Source organism: Pinus tabuliformis, chromosome X, assembly GCF_031772625.1.
Source record: "Pinus tabuliformis cultivar Carrire ecotype Pingquan chromosome X, CPIR1, whole genome shotgun sequence".
NCBI classification, from domain to species: Eukaryota; Viridiplantae; Streptophyta; class Pinopsida; order Pinales; family Pinaceae; genus Pinus; species Pinus tabuliformis.
Window position 1 is genome coordinate 1,647,071,815 of NC_142308.1, and position 19,533 is coordinate 1,647,091,347.

The window sequence follows — 19,533 nt, forward strand, 5'->3', positions numbered from 1 at the left end:
TCAGCAAGAATTGAATTATTGTAGAATACCATTCACAAGAAGCTAGATTTTCTATCACTAACTGGTTCTGCCCTGGTTCAACTATTTCTTCTGTCTGTCCATCTTCTTAAATTGTGCTTATAAGATTTATGTCTAGCGTCCCGTAATTTTCTTCAGCCATCAGTTTGGCAAGGCCCTAACCTCTGATAAGCTTGGTGGGCTTTAGCTATATGTTGAATTCAATAAGCTTTGCAATCCATTTAGCCCTTCTTCCATCAACATCTGGCTGCATTAGGACATATTTTACTGAAGCAGAGGGCACATATGCAATTACCTTGGAGTGCAGAATGTATATTCTGAAAGCTTTCAAGGATTTGATAAGAGCATAGGCCTGTTTTTCTATAATGTCATACCTTAGTTCAGCATCCCTTAAGGTTTTGCTGAAGAATGCCACTGGATGCTCTGAACCTTCATCATCTTTCTGTAACAGAACTGCTGCAAGAGTGTCACCTGAGGAAAACGAAAATATATGGAACTCCTTGCTATAATCTAGGCTAATCAAAGTGGGAGCTTCCATAATGGATCCTTTTATGGCTTCAAACGATCTTCTCGTTGCATCAGTCCATTTGATTTCTGACCCCTTTTTCAACATGGAGGTGATGTGTTTTACATGTTCTGCAAAATTAGGAACAAATTTCCTTACAAAATTTATTTTGCCCAAAAAGGACTGGATGTCCTTCTTTGATCTTGGGACAGACAAGGTCTATATTGATTTCACTTTTTTTGGGTCAATTTTGACACCTGCAGCAGAGAAAATGTGTCCTAACAGCTTGCCCTCTTCTAAATCAAACTGTGACTTTTTGGGATTGACTAATATCCCAAACCTTCTGCACTTTAGAAACACTTTCTTCAGGTGCCGCAAATGATCTCGATGGCTACTGGAGTATACTATTATATCATCTAGGTAGACAAGGACAAACTTATCCTTCTCTCCTACAAACGCTATATCCATAGCTCTCTGAAAGGTTGCTCTAGCATTCATCAGCCAAAAAGGCATCTTGGAATACATAAAAGTTCCCTAAGGAGTGGTGAATGCAGTCTTCTCTTGATCATCTAGATGTACAACAACTTGATTATACCTTGAAAATCCATCCAGGAAAGACATCACTTTGGCTCTTGAGACTTTCTGCAGCAAATGCTCCATCTTGGGCAGAGGATAGTTGTCTTTCTTAGAACATTTGATCAGGTTCCAGAAATCAACGCACAGCCTGATTTCTCCACTTTTCTTCCTCACCACTACCAAGTTGGTCACCCACTTTGAATATCTTAGAGAAACTATGATTTTGGCAGCCAACAACTTCTTGATTTCCTTTTCAATCAGAGGAAGGAGCAAAGGGTTTATGGGTCTCAGCTTCTACTTGAAAGGGATGGTGTCTTTCTCCAATGGGATCTTACGCTGGATGATATTTTTTATCATACGTTTTGAGGTCACTACATTCCTACGCAAAGACATCAACAAATTGCTTCATCAGAGTGCAATATTCAGAACTTTGGGCAGCAGACAAATGGGTGGACATATTTATATACTTTGGATGGTCTGGACTCCCTATGTTATGCCTATGGACTGCAGACTGATCTTCTTTTTGTGAAACCTTATGAGGCACATCATTTTTGTCAGACAACTTTTCTAGGGGAACTAGGCCTTTTGGTATATAATTTCTAGGCAATTGAACAATGCTGTCTCAGCCAATTTTGTTTCTTAGCTGGGGGGACTTTCCTCCAAGACTTCATTATCTTGGTCAATTTTCATTTTATAAAATTCATCAGTGACTTGCAGAAACCTATTTACTTCATCATCGTCCTCAGTAACTTTCCCATGTTGGACATTATCAGGCAAGGATAGTCTATACTTTATCTACACTTCATAAACCAATTTAGGGGGCATGGGAGGGATGAACATGCTAGCGGACACAGCAAGAGAATTAGCAAGCTGATTTTTGACTCTAGGGATGTAAGAGATACAAAAAATATTGAAATAATCTTTGAGTCTCCATACCTCATCTCTATATGCTTTCAGCCTTGGGTGCCCTGCTTGGAATGTTTTGTTCACTTGGTGAATGATAAGATCAGTGTCTCCAAACACCTTTATGTTTCTAATTCCTCTGTATTTAGCTGCGTTTAGGCCCAATATCAGAGCTTCATACTCTACTATATTATTGGTGACCTGAAAAGTCAGCTTGAAAGATAGATCAATGCTTTCTTGTTTTGGAAATACCAGCACCACTCCTACTCCTGCAGTCTCCCTTGAACATGCTCCATCAAAGAACATATCCCAAACCTGATTTCCTTCTTCTTCCATGGCCTGACCTACTATTTTCTTCTTATTATTTGCTTACGCCCAGGGGATTTAGTTCGCTTATGCTCAGCTATGTAAGGTTACCTATTCTATAAAAGAAGAAGTGGTAGTAGTAGGTACTTATATTCACTTTATATACCTAATTGATAGAAGTTCAGTGGGTGGACAGGTTAGGTGGCTGGCACAGGAAGAACCACCACCTAAGCTGCATTGGGGCCTTATGGGATTCTTCAATTTGGAGAATACATGCCCCAAATTCAGTGTCCATAGCATAAATGGGATGATTGGTGGGATTCTTCTCATCACTGATGATGTAGGCCAGCTGGGCTTCCCTATATAGTCTTCTGCTTCCCCCTATAAAAAATGGGATAGTGGCATAAGATAAATCATTTTGTAATGTCCCCCCCAACCTCTTAATCCATCCTCTGGAAAGTAGCATGCAAAACTTAGGCGGGACATCTGCTATCACAATATCCATCATCATGCTCTTCACGGGCAGCTGAGTTAGCGTAATAGCCAAGTGTGTGATTAATCCTAGACATTTGACCTTTCTTGAATCAAAGGAGAATAAATCATGATAAGGTTTGGTAATGTCAAGGCCTAACTCTTCCATGACAACTTTGGGAATCATATTATGGCTGGCACCCATGTCCAGCAGGCAGTTATGGAGGGTTTTGTCATGAATGGTCAAGGAGACATAAAATGATGGGGAGCTATTATCGGAAGGTTCAATCATTAGGCTAAGCACAACTGTAGGCTTATCATCTTGTAAATTCACATAGTTGTTGGAGGTATGTGAGGCTTTAAGCTCAAGGGCACCAAGAATAGGCCTTCTAAATACCTCACTCTTTGCAAGTTCTATTAGAGGCACATATATTTTTAAGTTTTGAACTTCTGATTCAAAAATGAAAGGGGCAGGGGACTTGTCAAGACCTCTTACCTCTTGAGCTATTGCTTTGAGGATGATGGGATCAGCTGTTGGTCTCTTCTGTTTGTTGTTCTGCTTCTCTGTGGTGACAACAGCTCTTTGGGCAGGGTTCTCTTTGGCATTGCTGGTTCTTGACCTCAGGTTATATCTTTGTTGGTCCTAAGTCTTTAGAACAACTTCTCTGTCCCACTCTTGGCTGGTCTAATCTTTGAGTAATGATTCTTCATAGGCAGCCAATGCCAGAAAGGTAACACTACCCTTGTCTTCCATACGGTGAATCTCATCCTCTTCATTGAACTGTGCCTCCTCCATGACTACGTTTTGGAAAGGAGTCTTAACCCTTTGTTCTTCACTGGCCTCTTTGCCTCTTTGAATGATCTGCAATTGTTCATTTGCTCTTTTGAATGGATTTGGATTTCTGGGAGCAAATGTATTACGAAGCCTTGCTTTCCTGGAGCTCTGCTCAGCCTTCAGCTTAGATATTTTAGTAGCCAATGACTCTATCATTTTAGTCATTTTATCTAATTTTGGTTCTGAAGATGAAGCAGAGGAAGAAGAAGCCTCACCTCTCTGCCTTCTTCTATCAGCATGACCTTTGAGCTTTTCTGAAGCCATGATATTAGATTCTACCTCTAAGGCTACATCTTGCATTTTAGCAAGAGCAGCACATCTTCTTTCTCTTAACAGTAGGTAGAAATCAGAACCCAAGGCATTAGCATAGGTGAGTTTGGCAGAGGTGGGGGTAGGATTTACTTCATCTAGTATCTTACTATACATACGATTAAACCTTTTATTAAAATCAGACAATGATTCCCCATTTTCCCTCTTGAGGTTGCCAAACTCAGTATGGTAATATAGCAGGTATTTCTTATCTCTCCAATTCTTTAAAAACACATCATCTAATGCTTCAATGTCTGCTATAGACCTAGGGGTCATTTCTCTGAACCATTTTCTAGCCTCTCCATCAAGGCTTTGGACAAACACTCTCATCCACACATCATCCTCATTGATATCTAGGTTGTCAGCATAACTATAAAAAGACTCAAGGTGTTCTTCAGCTATTACTCCCTCTGTACCAGTGAAATTAGGCATGTATTTATGATATTCTCCTATGGTCATGGCATTCAAAGGAATAGGCAGAACCAGGGGTCCATACCTAGCAGCTATGATTCTTTCCATCTTAGTAGGAGCTTGTGGGCCTGCCATGACTGGGGTAGGTGGAAGGATACTAGCAGTTTGAGAGGTAGGGAACCGTGAGATAACTGACAAGGATAAAGGAATATGATGGACTATAGGGGAGGATTTCTTTGGACTGAGATCCAAAGGGGAACTTATTGAACAAGGAGCTTTATGAATCTCTGGAAAGATTTCTTCACTAATAATGCTAGGCTCTATATTTTCAACATGTAGATGCTCAGTTACAAGCCTCTCTTGTAGAGATACATAAGATTTTTTAGGCTTACCTGATCTTGATGCTCCTTTCTATGATGTTTTTCTTTGCTTGACAATCTTCTTAGGGTCAGGCACTGGGTCAGCTGGTGATTTCTGAGGATTTCTCCGAGTATGCCTCACAAACTGAGCCAGAACTGTGATGTGGAGTCACCAAAGGTTGGTCCTCTAGTAGAGTCGCCAGATAGATGATTACAACCATAAACATGTCCAGACTTTGTCTATCATCAAAGTTGGATCTGTGTCATTCTCCCATGGAAGCTGAGCTTCAATCTCCTCTCCCCGGAAACGACACCAATTATGTTAAGATTCCAAGAAACTCTCCTAGGTTGTAGCTCGGAGATGCCTGGTAACATATAAATTCAACTATTGTTGCAATGGATGAATGGAAGGAATGATGCTTGTCCAAGCCAGATAACCACTTCTAATTTGTTTCACTCCAGACATACGTGAGCACCCCCAGGCTACAAGGCTTTAGACCACCAACTACTCACAGTTTAGATATTGGGTGAATATGGAGAATATTGACCACACCAGAAGATGCACAAGACCATATGATCGCCGGCTGCAACCAATAAATAAGTCTGCAAATCTAATCTACTAATGCACAGATGGGATGACAACTCTCTTGCATTAGAGAGAAAGAAACCTGGACCACCTATTCAATGATGCATACAATATTTTAACACAGAGATAGGATGACAACTATTCTAATTATAAAGTTCAGGCTTCTGTGATCCATATCCAATTTGTGAGAGATTTTTCGGCGTAAATCACATGAAAAACCATTTGTCGACGCGTTTCGAACCAACTAGTGTGGTTCATTGTCAGGACAAGATGAAGAAATAGATCTAGCCTAGCAAGTTAAATAGTTTGAGCAGAGCCTCCAACGGCTAACTTGACCAACAGCTAGTTTGATTCTAGGACCGGGGACAAAATTATTTTATTAATTTAATTAGCAATCTTAGGGATCAATAAATATATAAAATTTTTAATGGGTATTAGTTCAAAAAATATATTATAAAAATGATAAGTTAATTAGAATTTAAAGGAAAACCAGGACCTTATAAAATGAATAAATATATAAATTAATTTTATTAAAAGAATTATTAAAAATTTTAAGTTAATTAGGTACATAAAGGGCATTATAATATTAGAATAAAATAAAGTAATACCCAACGGGATGCTAGGTTAGTTAGAAAATTATTTAAAAAGTAAAAGTTGATTAGAAATTAATTGGAAAATTAGTTATGCAAAGGACCTCATAATAACCTATATGCATAAAATATATAAAAATAATTGAAAAGGGTGAGAATTTAGAAAATTAGTACCAAAGGACCTAAAAAAAAAAAAATCAATAAATAAAATAAAATACAGATATATATAAATTAAAAAAAAATAATAATAATAATAATAATAAATTAATTAATTAATTAAATAATAATCATAATAATAAAATTATATATATATATATATATATATATATATATATATATATATATATATACAAAAAAAAAAAAAAAAAACTTGAGGAGGGCAAAAAAACGACTAGGAAGGGAGTGCTGGGACCCAACACCTACTGATTTTCCAGCCATCTTCCCTATTGAGATTGCTTGTTCTCTTTTCAATCTCAAGCGCTTCCCTAAATTTACGATGATGGAAATGCGAAACCCTAGCAATAACACTAGCCTCCTCAATACAAACATGATGATTGGTTTTCTAAGCATGTTCAGCTAAAGCAGAAGACTTAGCTCTCCTATGCTTAAGGTTCGCTGCATGCTCGTTAATCCTTTGATTAATGGAGCGACCAGTCTCCCCAATATAGGGGGTCCCACAGGAACAAGGGATCATATAAACACCTTTCATATCCTTAGGGTCGATAGGATCCTTCACTGATCTGAGGGACATACGAATGGTGTTCAGGGGCCTAAGTCACAGGGATACTATGCTTCCTAAGAATCCTTCCAATTCTATCAGTGACCCCTTGAACATACAGAAGATAGACACCTGGAATTCGCTCCTTTGGTTCCCTTTTAGTCAGATAATTCTTGGAAGCTTTAAGGAAAGCCCTCTCCCCCATGTATCTACTATAACCATTCTCAACAAAGACATCAAGCAGATGGGGCTTTTATTTCTCAAAGCTCTTCTTGTCTGAGATTCTTAGGGCCCGAGTAGCAAGGGTATTGAGAACACCCATCTTTTGAGCCGGGAAGTGGTGGGAACTGGCATGAAGATACTGCTTCGTATGAGTTTTCTTTCGAAAAACTTGATGGGCGAGGGAACCATCACTATTCTTAGAAATAAGAATATCAAGGAAAGGAAGGCATCCATCAACTTCCTGCTCCTTAGTGAACTTAATGGCTGAGGATTGATTGTTGAGATGATCAAAGAAGAGATCAAGCTCAACCTGGCCATGAGACCAGATGACATTTTTGTCATCCACAAACCTCTTCCATAGCTTCGGCAAAAGCCGGGAAGAGTTTAGAGCCTTGGACTCAAAATCCTCCATAAACAGATTAGCAACGACAGGGGAAAGTGGGGAACCCATCGCAACCCCATAGGTTTGCTCGAAGAACTCTCCCTCAAAACTGAAGAAGGTGGAGGTGAGACAGATCTCAACCAACCTGGCCATGTCAGGATCTGTTAGGCGGTTAATCACCTCCATGGCCTCATTAATAGGGATGCAAGTGAACAGGGAGACAACATCAAAACTAACAAGAATGTCCCCCAGTTCAAGCTTAATGTCCTTGAGTTCTTTAATAAAGGAAGCAGAGTCCTTAACGAAGGACTCCGTATGACCGACTAAGGGCTTAAGCTTTAACGCAAGGAACTTCGCCAAAAGGTAGGTAGGACCTCCAATGGTGTTGACAATGGGTCTTAAGGGGGCTCCTTGCTTGTGAATCTTGGGGAGACCATAGATTCTGGGAGTAATAGGGTTGTTTTCAATGAGCTTATGGTGCAGGGAACTTAATGAGCCAATGGATTTAATGGTCAAAGCCACATTCCTCGACACCTTCTTCAACGAATTCTTGGGGAGCTTTTTGTAGCTACCACTATTATGAAGGTGATCCAACATCTTGCTGCGGTAATCAACCTTATTAAGAATGACGGAAGCACCACCCTTGTCTACCTTAAGAACAACGATATCTTTGTTCTGGTTTAAGGACCTGAGAGCTAAAGATTCCTCCTTGCTAAGGTTGCTCTTAGGCGGCCTAGCCTTTCTCAAGGCAACAGCACAATCCTACCTAATAGTATCCTTGATCCTATCAGGAAGACCTCTGATCCCAAACTCAATACCACAAATAATATCCTCCACGGGGATTTTTCTAGGGGCTAAGGCAAAATTTAACCCTTTGCCCAGAACTTTAAAAATGGAAGGGGGAAAATCAAAACTGGAGAGATTTATAACCCTATTATAACCCTGCCCAAAACTATTCTAATGCTAAATATCAACAGCTCAAGAACAAAGCATATCAGGCACAACTTAGAATAGAGGAAAGTAGAAAGTAAGCAGTTAACAACAAAAGAAGCCTGTATTAGCTGAAAATGAAGACAAGATGCTGCAAGTTTCAAAATATCTACAGTCTCCAGAAGTTGAACCTTACATCAAAATTCCAACCATCAACCCCGATTACATCTTTCTTTTGGGTATTTATAGATTTACATTACAAGGGCACTTGGCCATTCTAGGTATGGAGGGGTCATAATTTACCACCAACTGCCTTTAACTGCCTGATGGAGTCTCTGACTATGTTTGTTTGCTGCAGTGGATGAATCCGATCTGCTCAGCTGTTGTGCTGTCCTCTTAGGCAGTTGTAGTGCTCGTACTAGTGGGGTTCCATAACTGATAAATGCAGTGGTTGGGTCGTGCTTTATCCTTTTCTCCCTTGGCCATCCTATTTGTTTAATATGGTTGTTGGAATTCTGACAGTGACTAGTAATGACGAGCGGGTCATCTTCCTTCTTCGGGCAAGCGGAGTGGTCAGGGGACATGGAGTGCATGGGTTAATGGACGATCGAAATGATAGGGGAGGATGACTGTCGGATCGGGAGAATCGACGGCAGAGACGGCTTGGCGAAGGATATCGGATGAGGTGGGAGTGGGATGAATGTGGGCCATTAGATATTAGGTGGATAGATCAGACGGTGATCCGGCGGTGGAGTTGCGCGGGAGTTTAATGGGTGGGAAGATAAGTTAGGCGGTAAACGGTATTAATCGCATCACGTTCAGGCATAAAGAAGTAAAAGGACAGGACCGAGTGATTCCACTCAGTGCTCGACACGTAGCGGTGGATGAGAGAGAAAAACCACTCTCATCGTGCACTAACGTTCGATCACATCATGGGCACGATAAGTGTGAACGCCCTCAGATCTCTTTGGAGGTGATCGGATGGTTGGGAAATGAGCGCGCGAGTTTCTTTACCGAGCGCAATGGGAACCATTAGATTTGGCGGGGAAATCAACGACGGGTAAATGATGAAGAGCTTTAGCAAGCACGTGAGGGCGCATGGGAAGGTTTCATGAGGGTTTAGACTTTGCGCTCAAGGCTTAAATGTGTCATGCGGAAAGAGTCGATAATGCGAACACAACTGACCTCCCTAGAAGCAAAAGCTTTCTAGTGACAAACAAGACAAATAAATCCTACCTTTCTCTAAACATGCATTGCAAATACAAGTAATCAGGGGATTTTTAACATACCTTTAGTCCAACGCTTTGTAGTAGTCCAGCCTCGCCGATCCGGATGAGCTCCTCCTTCTCTTCGAAACCTGCATTCACTAACAAACCAAAAGACTAAATAGCACCTGATAAACTCATAAAACAATACATATCTATCATATAGACCAAGGAGTATATGAAACAAACCATGAATAACAATCTGTTGAGAAAAATAAGTTCATTTGCATTAAAAGGTAACAAAAGGAACCATTACAACCTGAGCCTTGGTGTTGTGCAAGTCCCTCCTAGGGTCCAGCAAGAGTTTTCCTTTACTTTTATCAGCTCACCCAATCTCAAATAAGGCTAGGAAAGGATGGGAATCTCTCCTCTCAAGCTTTACAAGGGAGTCCTAATTCCAGTAGCATCTACCCTTAGGAATGTTTAGCTTTCAACCTCCCCTCCCTTTGGCCCAATGCCTGTATTTATAGTGCTCTAGAGGAAGTTATTCAGGTCCACCATCAATGGGATAAGCCCCTCTTTGGATGGGATAGCTCCTCCCTTGATGGGATAAGTTCCTCTTTGGTAGGGATACATGAACCATCTGGAGGCGCTTCATACACATCAAACAAGCTTCTAGAATGCTCTAGAAATGACCACAAGTAACTTTTTTGAAGTGAAACTTGCGCCTTTTGACCTTTACAAGAGTATGCACCCATTGCTTTACATACAGAGCGTACAAGTACGCAGGTATTGTGAACTTGGAGTGCGTACACGCAGGTAAGGCTAAGAGAAACTGCGTACCCAGAGATATATAGATTTTTAATGACTTTCTCTCTTTCTTAAAGTTTGACATGGAGAGTAGAGGCATGAGGCTTGCCAAGGAGGATAGTATGACAGTTGATGGAGCCATACTAACTGCAAATAGTCATGGTGACAAATTTTAGTGTAACAGATTGCCCCCTAAAGTGCGAAGCCTGTAGTAGATAAGGGTTTCATATCATCTAGGAAGGGTGAAGTACTTTATCATTTCAAGGATTATCTTGTGGAGAGCCCAGTCGGAACCTGCAAGTATTCAACACAAAATACATATATATGATCATATCATCGCTGAGGTAGGCATTCCCATACTCAGATTGAAAACTTTAACTAATTGACTATCTACTGCTCTGATACAGGAATGATTCTGCAGTACATCATAATCATAGACTTTTGTAGACACAGTATGGACGCAGCCATCTGTTTATGATTAGTCTACTGTATAATGAATACAAAACTCCTTGCAGCCTGGATGGTGGAAACTAGATCCAGGGTCTTCATTTCTACTTCCTGAACAGGTACGATTCTATCCATGCGAATAAAATGAGTTGATGTCGAACATGGTAGAAACCACTTGATTACCAGTCAATGATGTAACTGTTAACAAGCGTGAGAGAGACCACCAGTGATGTCAATGGTTCTCAAAGTACCCAGTACAATCCATGAGATGTGAATGAATGAGTTGATGTTGAACATTTCACGGAATCCTTCGATCGAAAGTCAATGATGTAACCTGTCGTCAAAGGCGAGAAATTTGCCATTGATGCATGCAGACTTCAAGGTACTGACGATTCCTAGGTCAACTTTCTAGATAATGTGCTGATGTCGATAGAAAGCGACCCGTTGCAGGCAAGCCCACAACACGAAATCATAGATCAAGTTGAACAAATATAGCTGTAAGGACTAACTCAGGGATGGTCAAGAATGGATGACGAGTATTTTGCAGATGAATGTTTATTACAGAGACCTCTTGAACACATAACGACACGACAGATGGCTTGGTGACATTTGACCCAAAGTTAATACCCGGCTAAAGACTTTCAATGTGGCTTGATCAACTGTGAGGCAAAGGATTTCCCAACCCAGGTGAATGAAAGTGTCGTGTTCAAGAGTGGTAATAAGGCTTCTTCTGAGACAAAGGATAACAAATGGGCTCATTTTTCTCTCTTTTCCCCCACCATTTCTGGCAAGTACCTCTTTATTTTTACAAGCTTGAGGAGGATAACATATGCTTGATTATAAGCTCATCCTTCGGATGAGTCCAACTTAGTTTTGATTTGAACCCTAAGAAGGAGTGGTCCATTCCTGTTTGTAATCGAACAGGTCCTTTACTGTGAAATTTTAACGAGTCCAATATAGGAGAAACTCGGCATTTTTCATTTTTAGAGAGTCTGAAAAAACTAAAGAAGACTCCAGGTTGAAATTTTTCGTAAAGTTGTGTCTCCCAAGCCCGAAAAAGTATAAAATAATACTTGAGAGAACCGCTTAGTCTTACGACCAAGGAGTACTTTCATGATTAGTGCCTCTGACCTGAAAAGTAAAAAGCGATCAAGGACACGTCGTTTTATTTCCATATCGAGTTTGAAACGACAAAAACCCGGCAATCTTTTCCTGTTTTTACGGTCAGAAAAGAGCTATAAGGGGACCATCTTTTAATTCCATTTTAACGAGTGTAAAAGAAACGCTCGGCGATCTTTTCATGTTTTAGGAGTCAGAAAAGGGCTTAAAAGATGACTCTGATGTTTTGGTTCGTGAAAAATGATACTTTTCCTTGAAAGTCCTATTGTCCTGCACAAAAACGACACATTACTCATACTTGTTTAAGATAAGCAAAAATGCATTGAAAAATATCCTTCCATGGTGAAAAATACACAAACTTAGCATTCATTTATCCAAAAAACCTATAAAAAGACCTTTTACCATGTCATTTTACCATTTTACTGTTGAGGGAGAGAAAAGGGCTTTTGGCAAGAAACTTCCCGTGGACTTTGCGGAGAATCCGACCGTCGGAATCAAGTGTCCTCTCTTTCAGGTATTTCACAACATCCTCCTCTTTGTTTTCATCCGTTTAGAATTTCATTTTAAGCCCTAGTTTGATTTTTTGAGGGCTTTGGGGTTTTAGGATCCGCCTTTCGGGGTACGTAGGTGCCCCACGGGAAACCTGCGTACCCCGACATTTTCGTTAATGGGAAAATGGCCGGAGTACACAGCCTACCTTCAGAACAGCTGCGTACCCACACTCTTTTTTCTGAACGCGGGGTGCGTACTCCACGCAAAGTGAATTTAAAACCCTAAAACTCAAAACCAAACCATCAAATTTTGATTTAATGAATTCTAATGAATGTTTTCTAGTGTGTAGATTGCCCACCATGCTTGATTGGCGCGAAAGAGAACACGAAGATGTTGATTTGGCTACAATAGATCATCAACCTTCCATTGATGCTTTGAAGGCATGCGGTCTCTACAAATACTGGGCCATACCTGGCATGAGGGCCCAGGTGCGATTCTTAGAATGGCTGGTTGAAAGGTGGAACGTCGAGGATCAATGCTTCTACATCGGAGGGCACCGGCTCGAGATAGAGCCCTCAGACATATATTTTCTCACTAGTTTTCCTAATAGGGGCGAGCAACTGACTCTGTCTGGGACTAGGCCGGGTGGCCAATCCCTTGCTAGCCTCCGGCTAGAGTGGTGCAACAATTAGAACCAGGAGAAAGGGATAGAAATCAAATACATATCCCTGCCTGAACTTATGGTAATTGCCTTTATAGTTACCAGACTCTGCGGCGCAGCCGCTTTGCATATTGCCACTGGGTCCCAAATGCGGATGGCGATAGATTGCTACCGAGGCACCATTGCCAATTGGTGTGACACTGTGTTGGCCAATATGAAGGGCCAACTGACTAGGGCAAAGAACGGGCAATTAAAGACCTTTGGGTATGGGCCTCTAGTTGTGAGCTTTGCCCTAGAGAGGGTTCTGATGCTGATCCCACAGCATCTCACTGTTCCAGCTGGGCCTCCTCGGGAGCCAAAGTTGATGCGATGGGTTGCGGTGATGGCCCGGCATCCTGACGAGGGAGCGGGAGTTGTTCGATTTCCTGCGGGTTACTTTCACTGGTTGGAGGACCAGGTCTTTGCGATCCAGGATTTTCCTTATGTCGGAGTAGATTTTCGCGGTGATCCGGACATGGTTCTTCCACAGGGAGAACAATGGGACGACAGAGGTACTTCATTTTCACAAGTTTTTAAATTATTTACTTTTTTTTTTTTTTTTTTTTTTTATATCGTCTCAAAAATGACAGTGACAAATTTCAAAATGCAAATGTAGGTCCACAGCGTCCGGCCAATCTCCGACCATTCGAGAGAAGAGTACCAGTTGCACCAGCACCGGCCCCACAGGATGCGGCCACAGAGACCTTAGCCGAGCTGGAACAGGACCTAGAGCGTCTCACGGCAGACATACCAGAGACGACTATAGACGATATTCCTATCCGACTTCAGCGCTATGTGGTCGCAGTCCCAGGACCTTTCAGGAGGTTCCTATGTAGGGTAGCGCGGGCAGTGGTCTCGTATAGAGAGCACCACCAGTGATTGGCTAGTCACTTTTTGTAGACACATGTGACATTTTTGGTTTTTTGTACTTATCATTTTTGCCGATCATAAGGTGTTTTTCAACCTATGATCGAAGACGATGTATATTTTTGACACACTCCTATCTATATATATATATATCATTATTACCAGCTTATCTTGTTAAACATGTATGATGAAATGTTTTTTAAATTTACATTTATGATTATCGCAAATGTCTGTCTAACATTCGAGAAGCAATTGCATCTGCTAATGTATTTAATGACCTTGGAATATGCTGATATTCAATGTAATCAAATTCACGTTCCAAGAGGCGCACTCTCAAAAATAACCTTAATAACACTGGATTTCTAATGGCATATATTCTATTAAGCTGTAATACAATGAGTTCAGAATCTAACCTCACTATCAAACACCGAATCCCGAATGAAATAGATTCAGATAATAACTCAATCACTGCACTGTATTCTGCAATGTTGTTTGTTGTTTGACCGAGGCTCACCCCATGCATAGAAACTAACTCGTCAAAGGGCGAATAGATAACCCAAGCTGCGGAAGAGATATTTCGTGTACTACGACAAGCACCATCAGCAAATCCAATGTACGTTTGGAGAGGCGTCGACATCTGCAATATCAAGAGTAAAACCAAGATAAGCCAGAATAACGACGAAAACACACTTTCTAAGCTAAGCACACTGTCTAAACTAACAAACACACCAGCTAGAAAGAAAAATTAACCTAACTAACCTAACTGAATCTCCATACCCACCATTTAAGCATAATACCTCTTTAGGTAAAGTCCATTTCTGGGCTTACCCAAAGAGTCCCCATCAAAATCTACCAGCTCATAGGCCCCTTTTGCTAGCTTTCGCTTGACAATGTAGGGCCCATGCCACATAGGAACGAATTTTCCAGCACCTAATTTATCGTTAGCTTGATCATATAATAGTACTAGGTCTCCTTCCGAAAAATTACGAGGGGTCACGTTGCGATCATACTGAGCTTTCATCCTTTTTGCGTGAGTCTTGATTGCCAACGCAGCGTCACGTCGAGTCTCATCTAATTTAGCTAAGTATAATAGACGCTTCTCCTCTTCGGAAGTAGCTGGAAGTAATTTGACAGCCATTTGAAGTGATGGGATTTTGCATTCAATGGGCAACACTGCTTCCAAACCATAAACTAGTTGGAAAGGAGTGAACCCTGTTGATGTTTTCACTAAGGTTCGGTACGCCCAACGCACTGAAAATAACATGTTGTGCCAATTCGACCGATGAATACCAATGATTCGTCGGATCATGATAACTAGAACTTTGTTGATGGATTCAACCAAACCGTTTGCTTGGGGATAATAAGGAGTAGAACTATCATGACGCAAACCAAGCTGGCTTGTAAGTTCTGTCATCATAATGTTTCGAAAATGGCGCCCATGGTCAGTGATTATCGCTTGTGGGACACAAAACCTAGCAATAATATGATTGAATACGAAAATCACAGCTGTCTTACTGTCTGCCTCGAATGTAGGCATCGCCTCGGCCCACTTAGTAAAGTAATCAACCGCAAGGATGATATACGCATGCCCCCCGGCCGAGTGAGGGTTACATGTAATAAAGTCGATACCCCATTTAGAAAAAGGACCAACGACAATTATAGGGTGGAGAGGAGCAGGTGGTGCGCGGGTGGTGCGCGCATCTTGCGATCAAACACTTGACAGTTGTGGCATTTTCGGACCGCAATGATACAATCTTTAAACATGGACGGCCAGAAATAGCCAGCACGCAACACCTTCTGAGCTGTGGCATACCCAGACATATGACCGCCACACGCTCCAGAATGATAGTCATTCATAACCCTTTCTGCCTCTTCATGAGTTAAGCAACGACGAAAAACCAAATCTACCCCACGACGATAAAGAGTATCTCCAATAATTTTGTACTGTTGGGACTGGAATCGAATTTTTCGGCGTTCCGACTTTGAAGCTTCGGGCCGAAAGGATTGGGTTTGGAGATAGAAGATTATATCCCCATACCACGGATCTAAAGTGCTGATGAGAAACAGAGATTCGTCCGCAATGGGTTCCTCTGCCACAGTTTCCGTGTCAGCACGCGGGAAGTCACACATCAATTCCGCAAAAACTAAAGATTTCTTAGACTTAGATTTTTCAAAATCTAAGTCGAACTCTTGCAAGATAACAATCCATTTAGAGTACTTGCCCCCTAGCAATTGTTTAGTCAAAATATAAATCATAGGGTTGCAATCCGAAATGACTGTAGTTTTACGGAGAAGAATGTAATGACGAAAACGTTGGACAGCCTGAACAGCTGCCAGGGCCAATTTCTCCACATGCGAATATTTAAGCTCAGTGGGATTTAACGTCTTACTAAGATAATATATCACATGTTCCGTTTCGAATTCATCTTCCTGTACTAAGACCATTCCAATGGTGGAATGAGCGGCAGCGAGGTACAAAAAGTAATCCTGGTTGTAGTTGGGAGGATGCAGCAACGGTGCATGGGTCAACGCGTGCTTTAGCGCATCAAAAGATTTCTGAGCTATCTCATCCCAAGAAAATTGAGCATTTTGTTTCAACAACGGGGTAAAACCCTTGGTAATCTCGGCGTAGTTAGGAATGAATCGGCGTAAAAAGTTTGCTTTCCCTTGCAAACTTTGGAGTTGGCGCAAACTCGAAGGAGGAGGCAATTTGATGATAGCTTCGACCTTCGAGGGATCGCCGCGAATGCTGGTTTTTGAAACTACAAATCCCAGCAATCGTCCCACTTCTATACAGAAGACACATTTGTGTGGGTTCAACCGTATACGATAATGCCTACACCTCATAAAAATTGCTCGTAAATGGACAACGTGATCAGCTCGATGTAAGGAGTGAGCGGGCAAATCATCGAGATACGGTTGCACAATGTGTTTGATGTCATGAAATGCATAAGACATTGCCCTTTGGAAAGTGGCTCCGGCATTCTTAAGCCCAAAAGGTAATTTTCAATAAGAAAATGTCCCCCATGGACAAATGAAAGCCGTTTTTGGTTGATCGGCAGGTAGAATATTGATTTGGTTGTAACCGGAAAAACCGTCCATAAAGGAAAATATTTCACTGCCAGCACAATCATCAATTATTTGATCGATATAGGGCGTGGGATAGTTGTCCTTGGGACAAGCACGATTGATATCCCTATAGTCGATACATATTCTTATTGTTCCCTGTTTTTTATTAACTGGAACAATATTCGATACCCAATCCGTTAACGGGATCGGATAAATGAAACCTGCTTTCAACAGCTTCTCAACTTCTGCTTTGATTGCAGTCGCTTTTCGAGGGTGGATCTGACGCAGACGTTGCCGAACGGGTTTAGCGTCCGGGTAAGTCTTGATCTCATGAACAACAATGGAGGGATCAATTCCTGGAATTTCCTCATAAGACCAGGCAAACACGTCGCGGAATTCTTGAAATAGGGCCTTGTATGTTTGAATTTCGTCATCTGAGCATGAGGCACCTATATGAATGTGTTCAAGAATTCCCGGCTTTACTGAAATGTCAATGGGAATAGTGCGAGAAACGTTTCCCAAATTCAGCTCTGAATCAGGATGTTTCATTGGACTCTGAGCATCTTTGACATATTCAGCTATAAAGATTGATGAGAAATCGTTTTCAAAACGATCATCCTCAGGTAAAAATGAAGATCTATGATGGAGATCTTCCCATGGTAAATCGTCTACACACAGGATTTCACAAAGTTGTTCGTCAGATGACACAACTTCGGGAAACGTTATTAACTCCGAGGTTGACGCGAAAAGGGATTCCTCACGGACCACATTCATTTGGTCGATTTGGGTTGAACTTGGGTCGGAAAAAGACTGCACGGCCTCATAAGCAATTTCATATGGACTCAAAGGCATTGCATCACCGAATGAGTCTATCTCAGATTCAGATGGGACAATCCAAGGATCATCGTAAATAATAGTGTCTGAAGTAATCATATGAATGAATGCTAATGAAGGGTCTGCGTTGATTGGAGGAAAAGGAAAAGTTCCCAGTAAACCGGAATCTTTAACTAATCCTACGCCAACATCCTTATAAGGGATAGTCGTTTTACCGACATGTTGGATACTCTCTGAAGAGGCTGGGTCGGATGAAAAATAAGCCAGCTAGTCTATGGTCATGATCTTGCCATTATGTGGAAACTTTATTACTCTAAAGACCGATGAAATGACCGCTGTCATAACGTAAGACCAACTTCGACCCAAAAGAAGGTTGTAGTCTAGAGGGGCATCAACCACCTCCACATCTAGACTAACTGTTTTTCCTTCTACCCCTGTAGGCAAATCCTGTAAAATGCCAAACGGATGGAACCCACAGCCATCAAAGGCCTTAAGAATTGTCGGGGATTGGTTCAGCGAAGGAGAACCAAGCGATCTCCAACACTGAATCGACATAATACACGTGGAAGCTCCTTCATCAATTATAGTCCGATGAATAGGCCTGTTTTTGACTATCACTAGAATCTGGAAAGCCATCTGATGAGGGAGACGCGGTGTACTATTTTCTAGATCAAAGATTATCAGGTTCGGGTCCTGAACATCAACAGCTCCTATAGATGACAAAAGTAATTTTCGCTGTGCTGGGCATGATTGCAGCACTTCTAAAGCCGACATTGCTGAGGGTGAAACAGCTAAATCCTCAACAATGTTGTAATTCTGAGCTGCTCTCGCATGTGGATTGAAAGAAGACCTTCGAAGTACACCCTTGGCGGGCGGTTTTATTACTAAGTCAGGGTTAGGTTTCTCGATCTGTAGTGGATCGGAACCGGGAGTTGAGGTTGATGGATTTGAATGAGAAGATTCTGCTTCTTTCGATCCATCAACAGGACTTTTACTACCATAATCATGAGATCGAGTCGCAATCCTTACATGAGACATCATTAATATGGGTTCTTCAGTGGCACTCGAGGAAGAACCTATCATCTTACTCTCCTGCTTTGGAAATGGATCTTTCAAAACAGCAGGAGTTGAGGAACCTTTGACAATTTTCACAACCTCGGCCCGATGGGGGCAATCTCTTGTAAAATGATCCTCTTCACAAATTAGACAAGGATATCGAGGTTTGCGCTTTTCATCATTGGTTTCCGACTTTTCTGTTTTCTCCTTTGGAGTCTTGTCTGCTTTACCCTTCTTCTTACCCTTTTTCTTTCCACCGTTTTTTGATTTAGCCGTAGATGACTCTACAGCATGAATATCGGCGGAAATTTTAGGAGAAGACTCTCCTGTCGGGGAATCTGGTAAGGTTATAATGGGCGAAGAATTCTTTGAAGATTTCTTCTTACTTTTAGTATTTACAGAACCAATCATGCCATCAGTAGCATGAGATCCCGAAGGAGCAGCAGCGATTTGATTTGACTTTGGAAGATCTGGGATCTTTTCATGTAACGTACCTGACTGAGTGTAAAATAAGTCAAGGTACTGCGCTTGAGCAATTACTTGCTCTTCAGTAACTACTCCGGCCTTAGCTACATCTTCAGTAATCTTCGGTAATAATGATTTAACAAACCATTCAGCTAGGATTTGGTCCGGAATAAAAGCTTTCACTAATCGCCGTCGACGTCTCCATTCATGGATATGATCGGAAATATAAGTGGACGTCGACTGTTTTAGTGAAGTTAGTAGTTCCGTGCCATTATCGTATCTGACCGGCAACTGAAAATGAGTTAGGAACGAGGTAGCTAACTGACTAAAATTGTAAAAAGAGGCCCG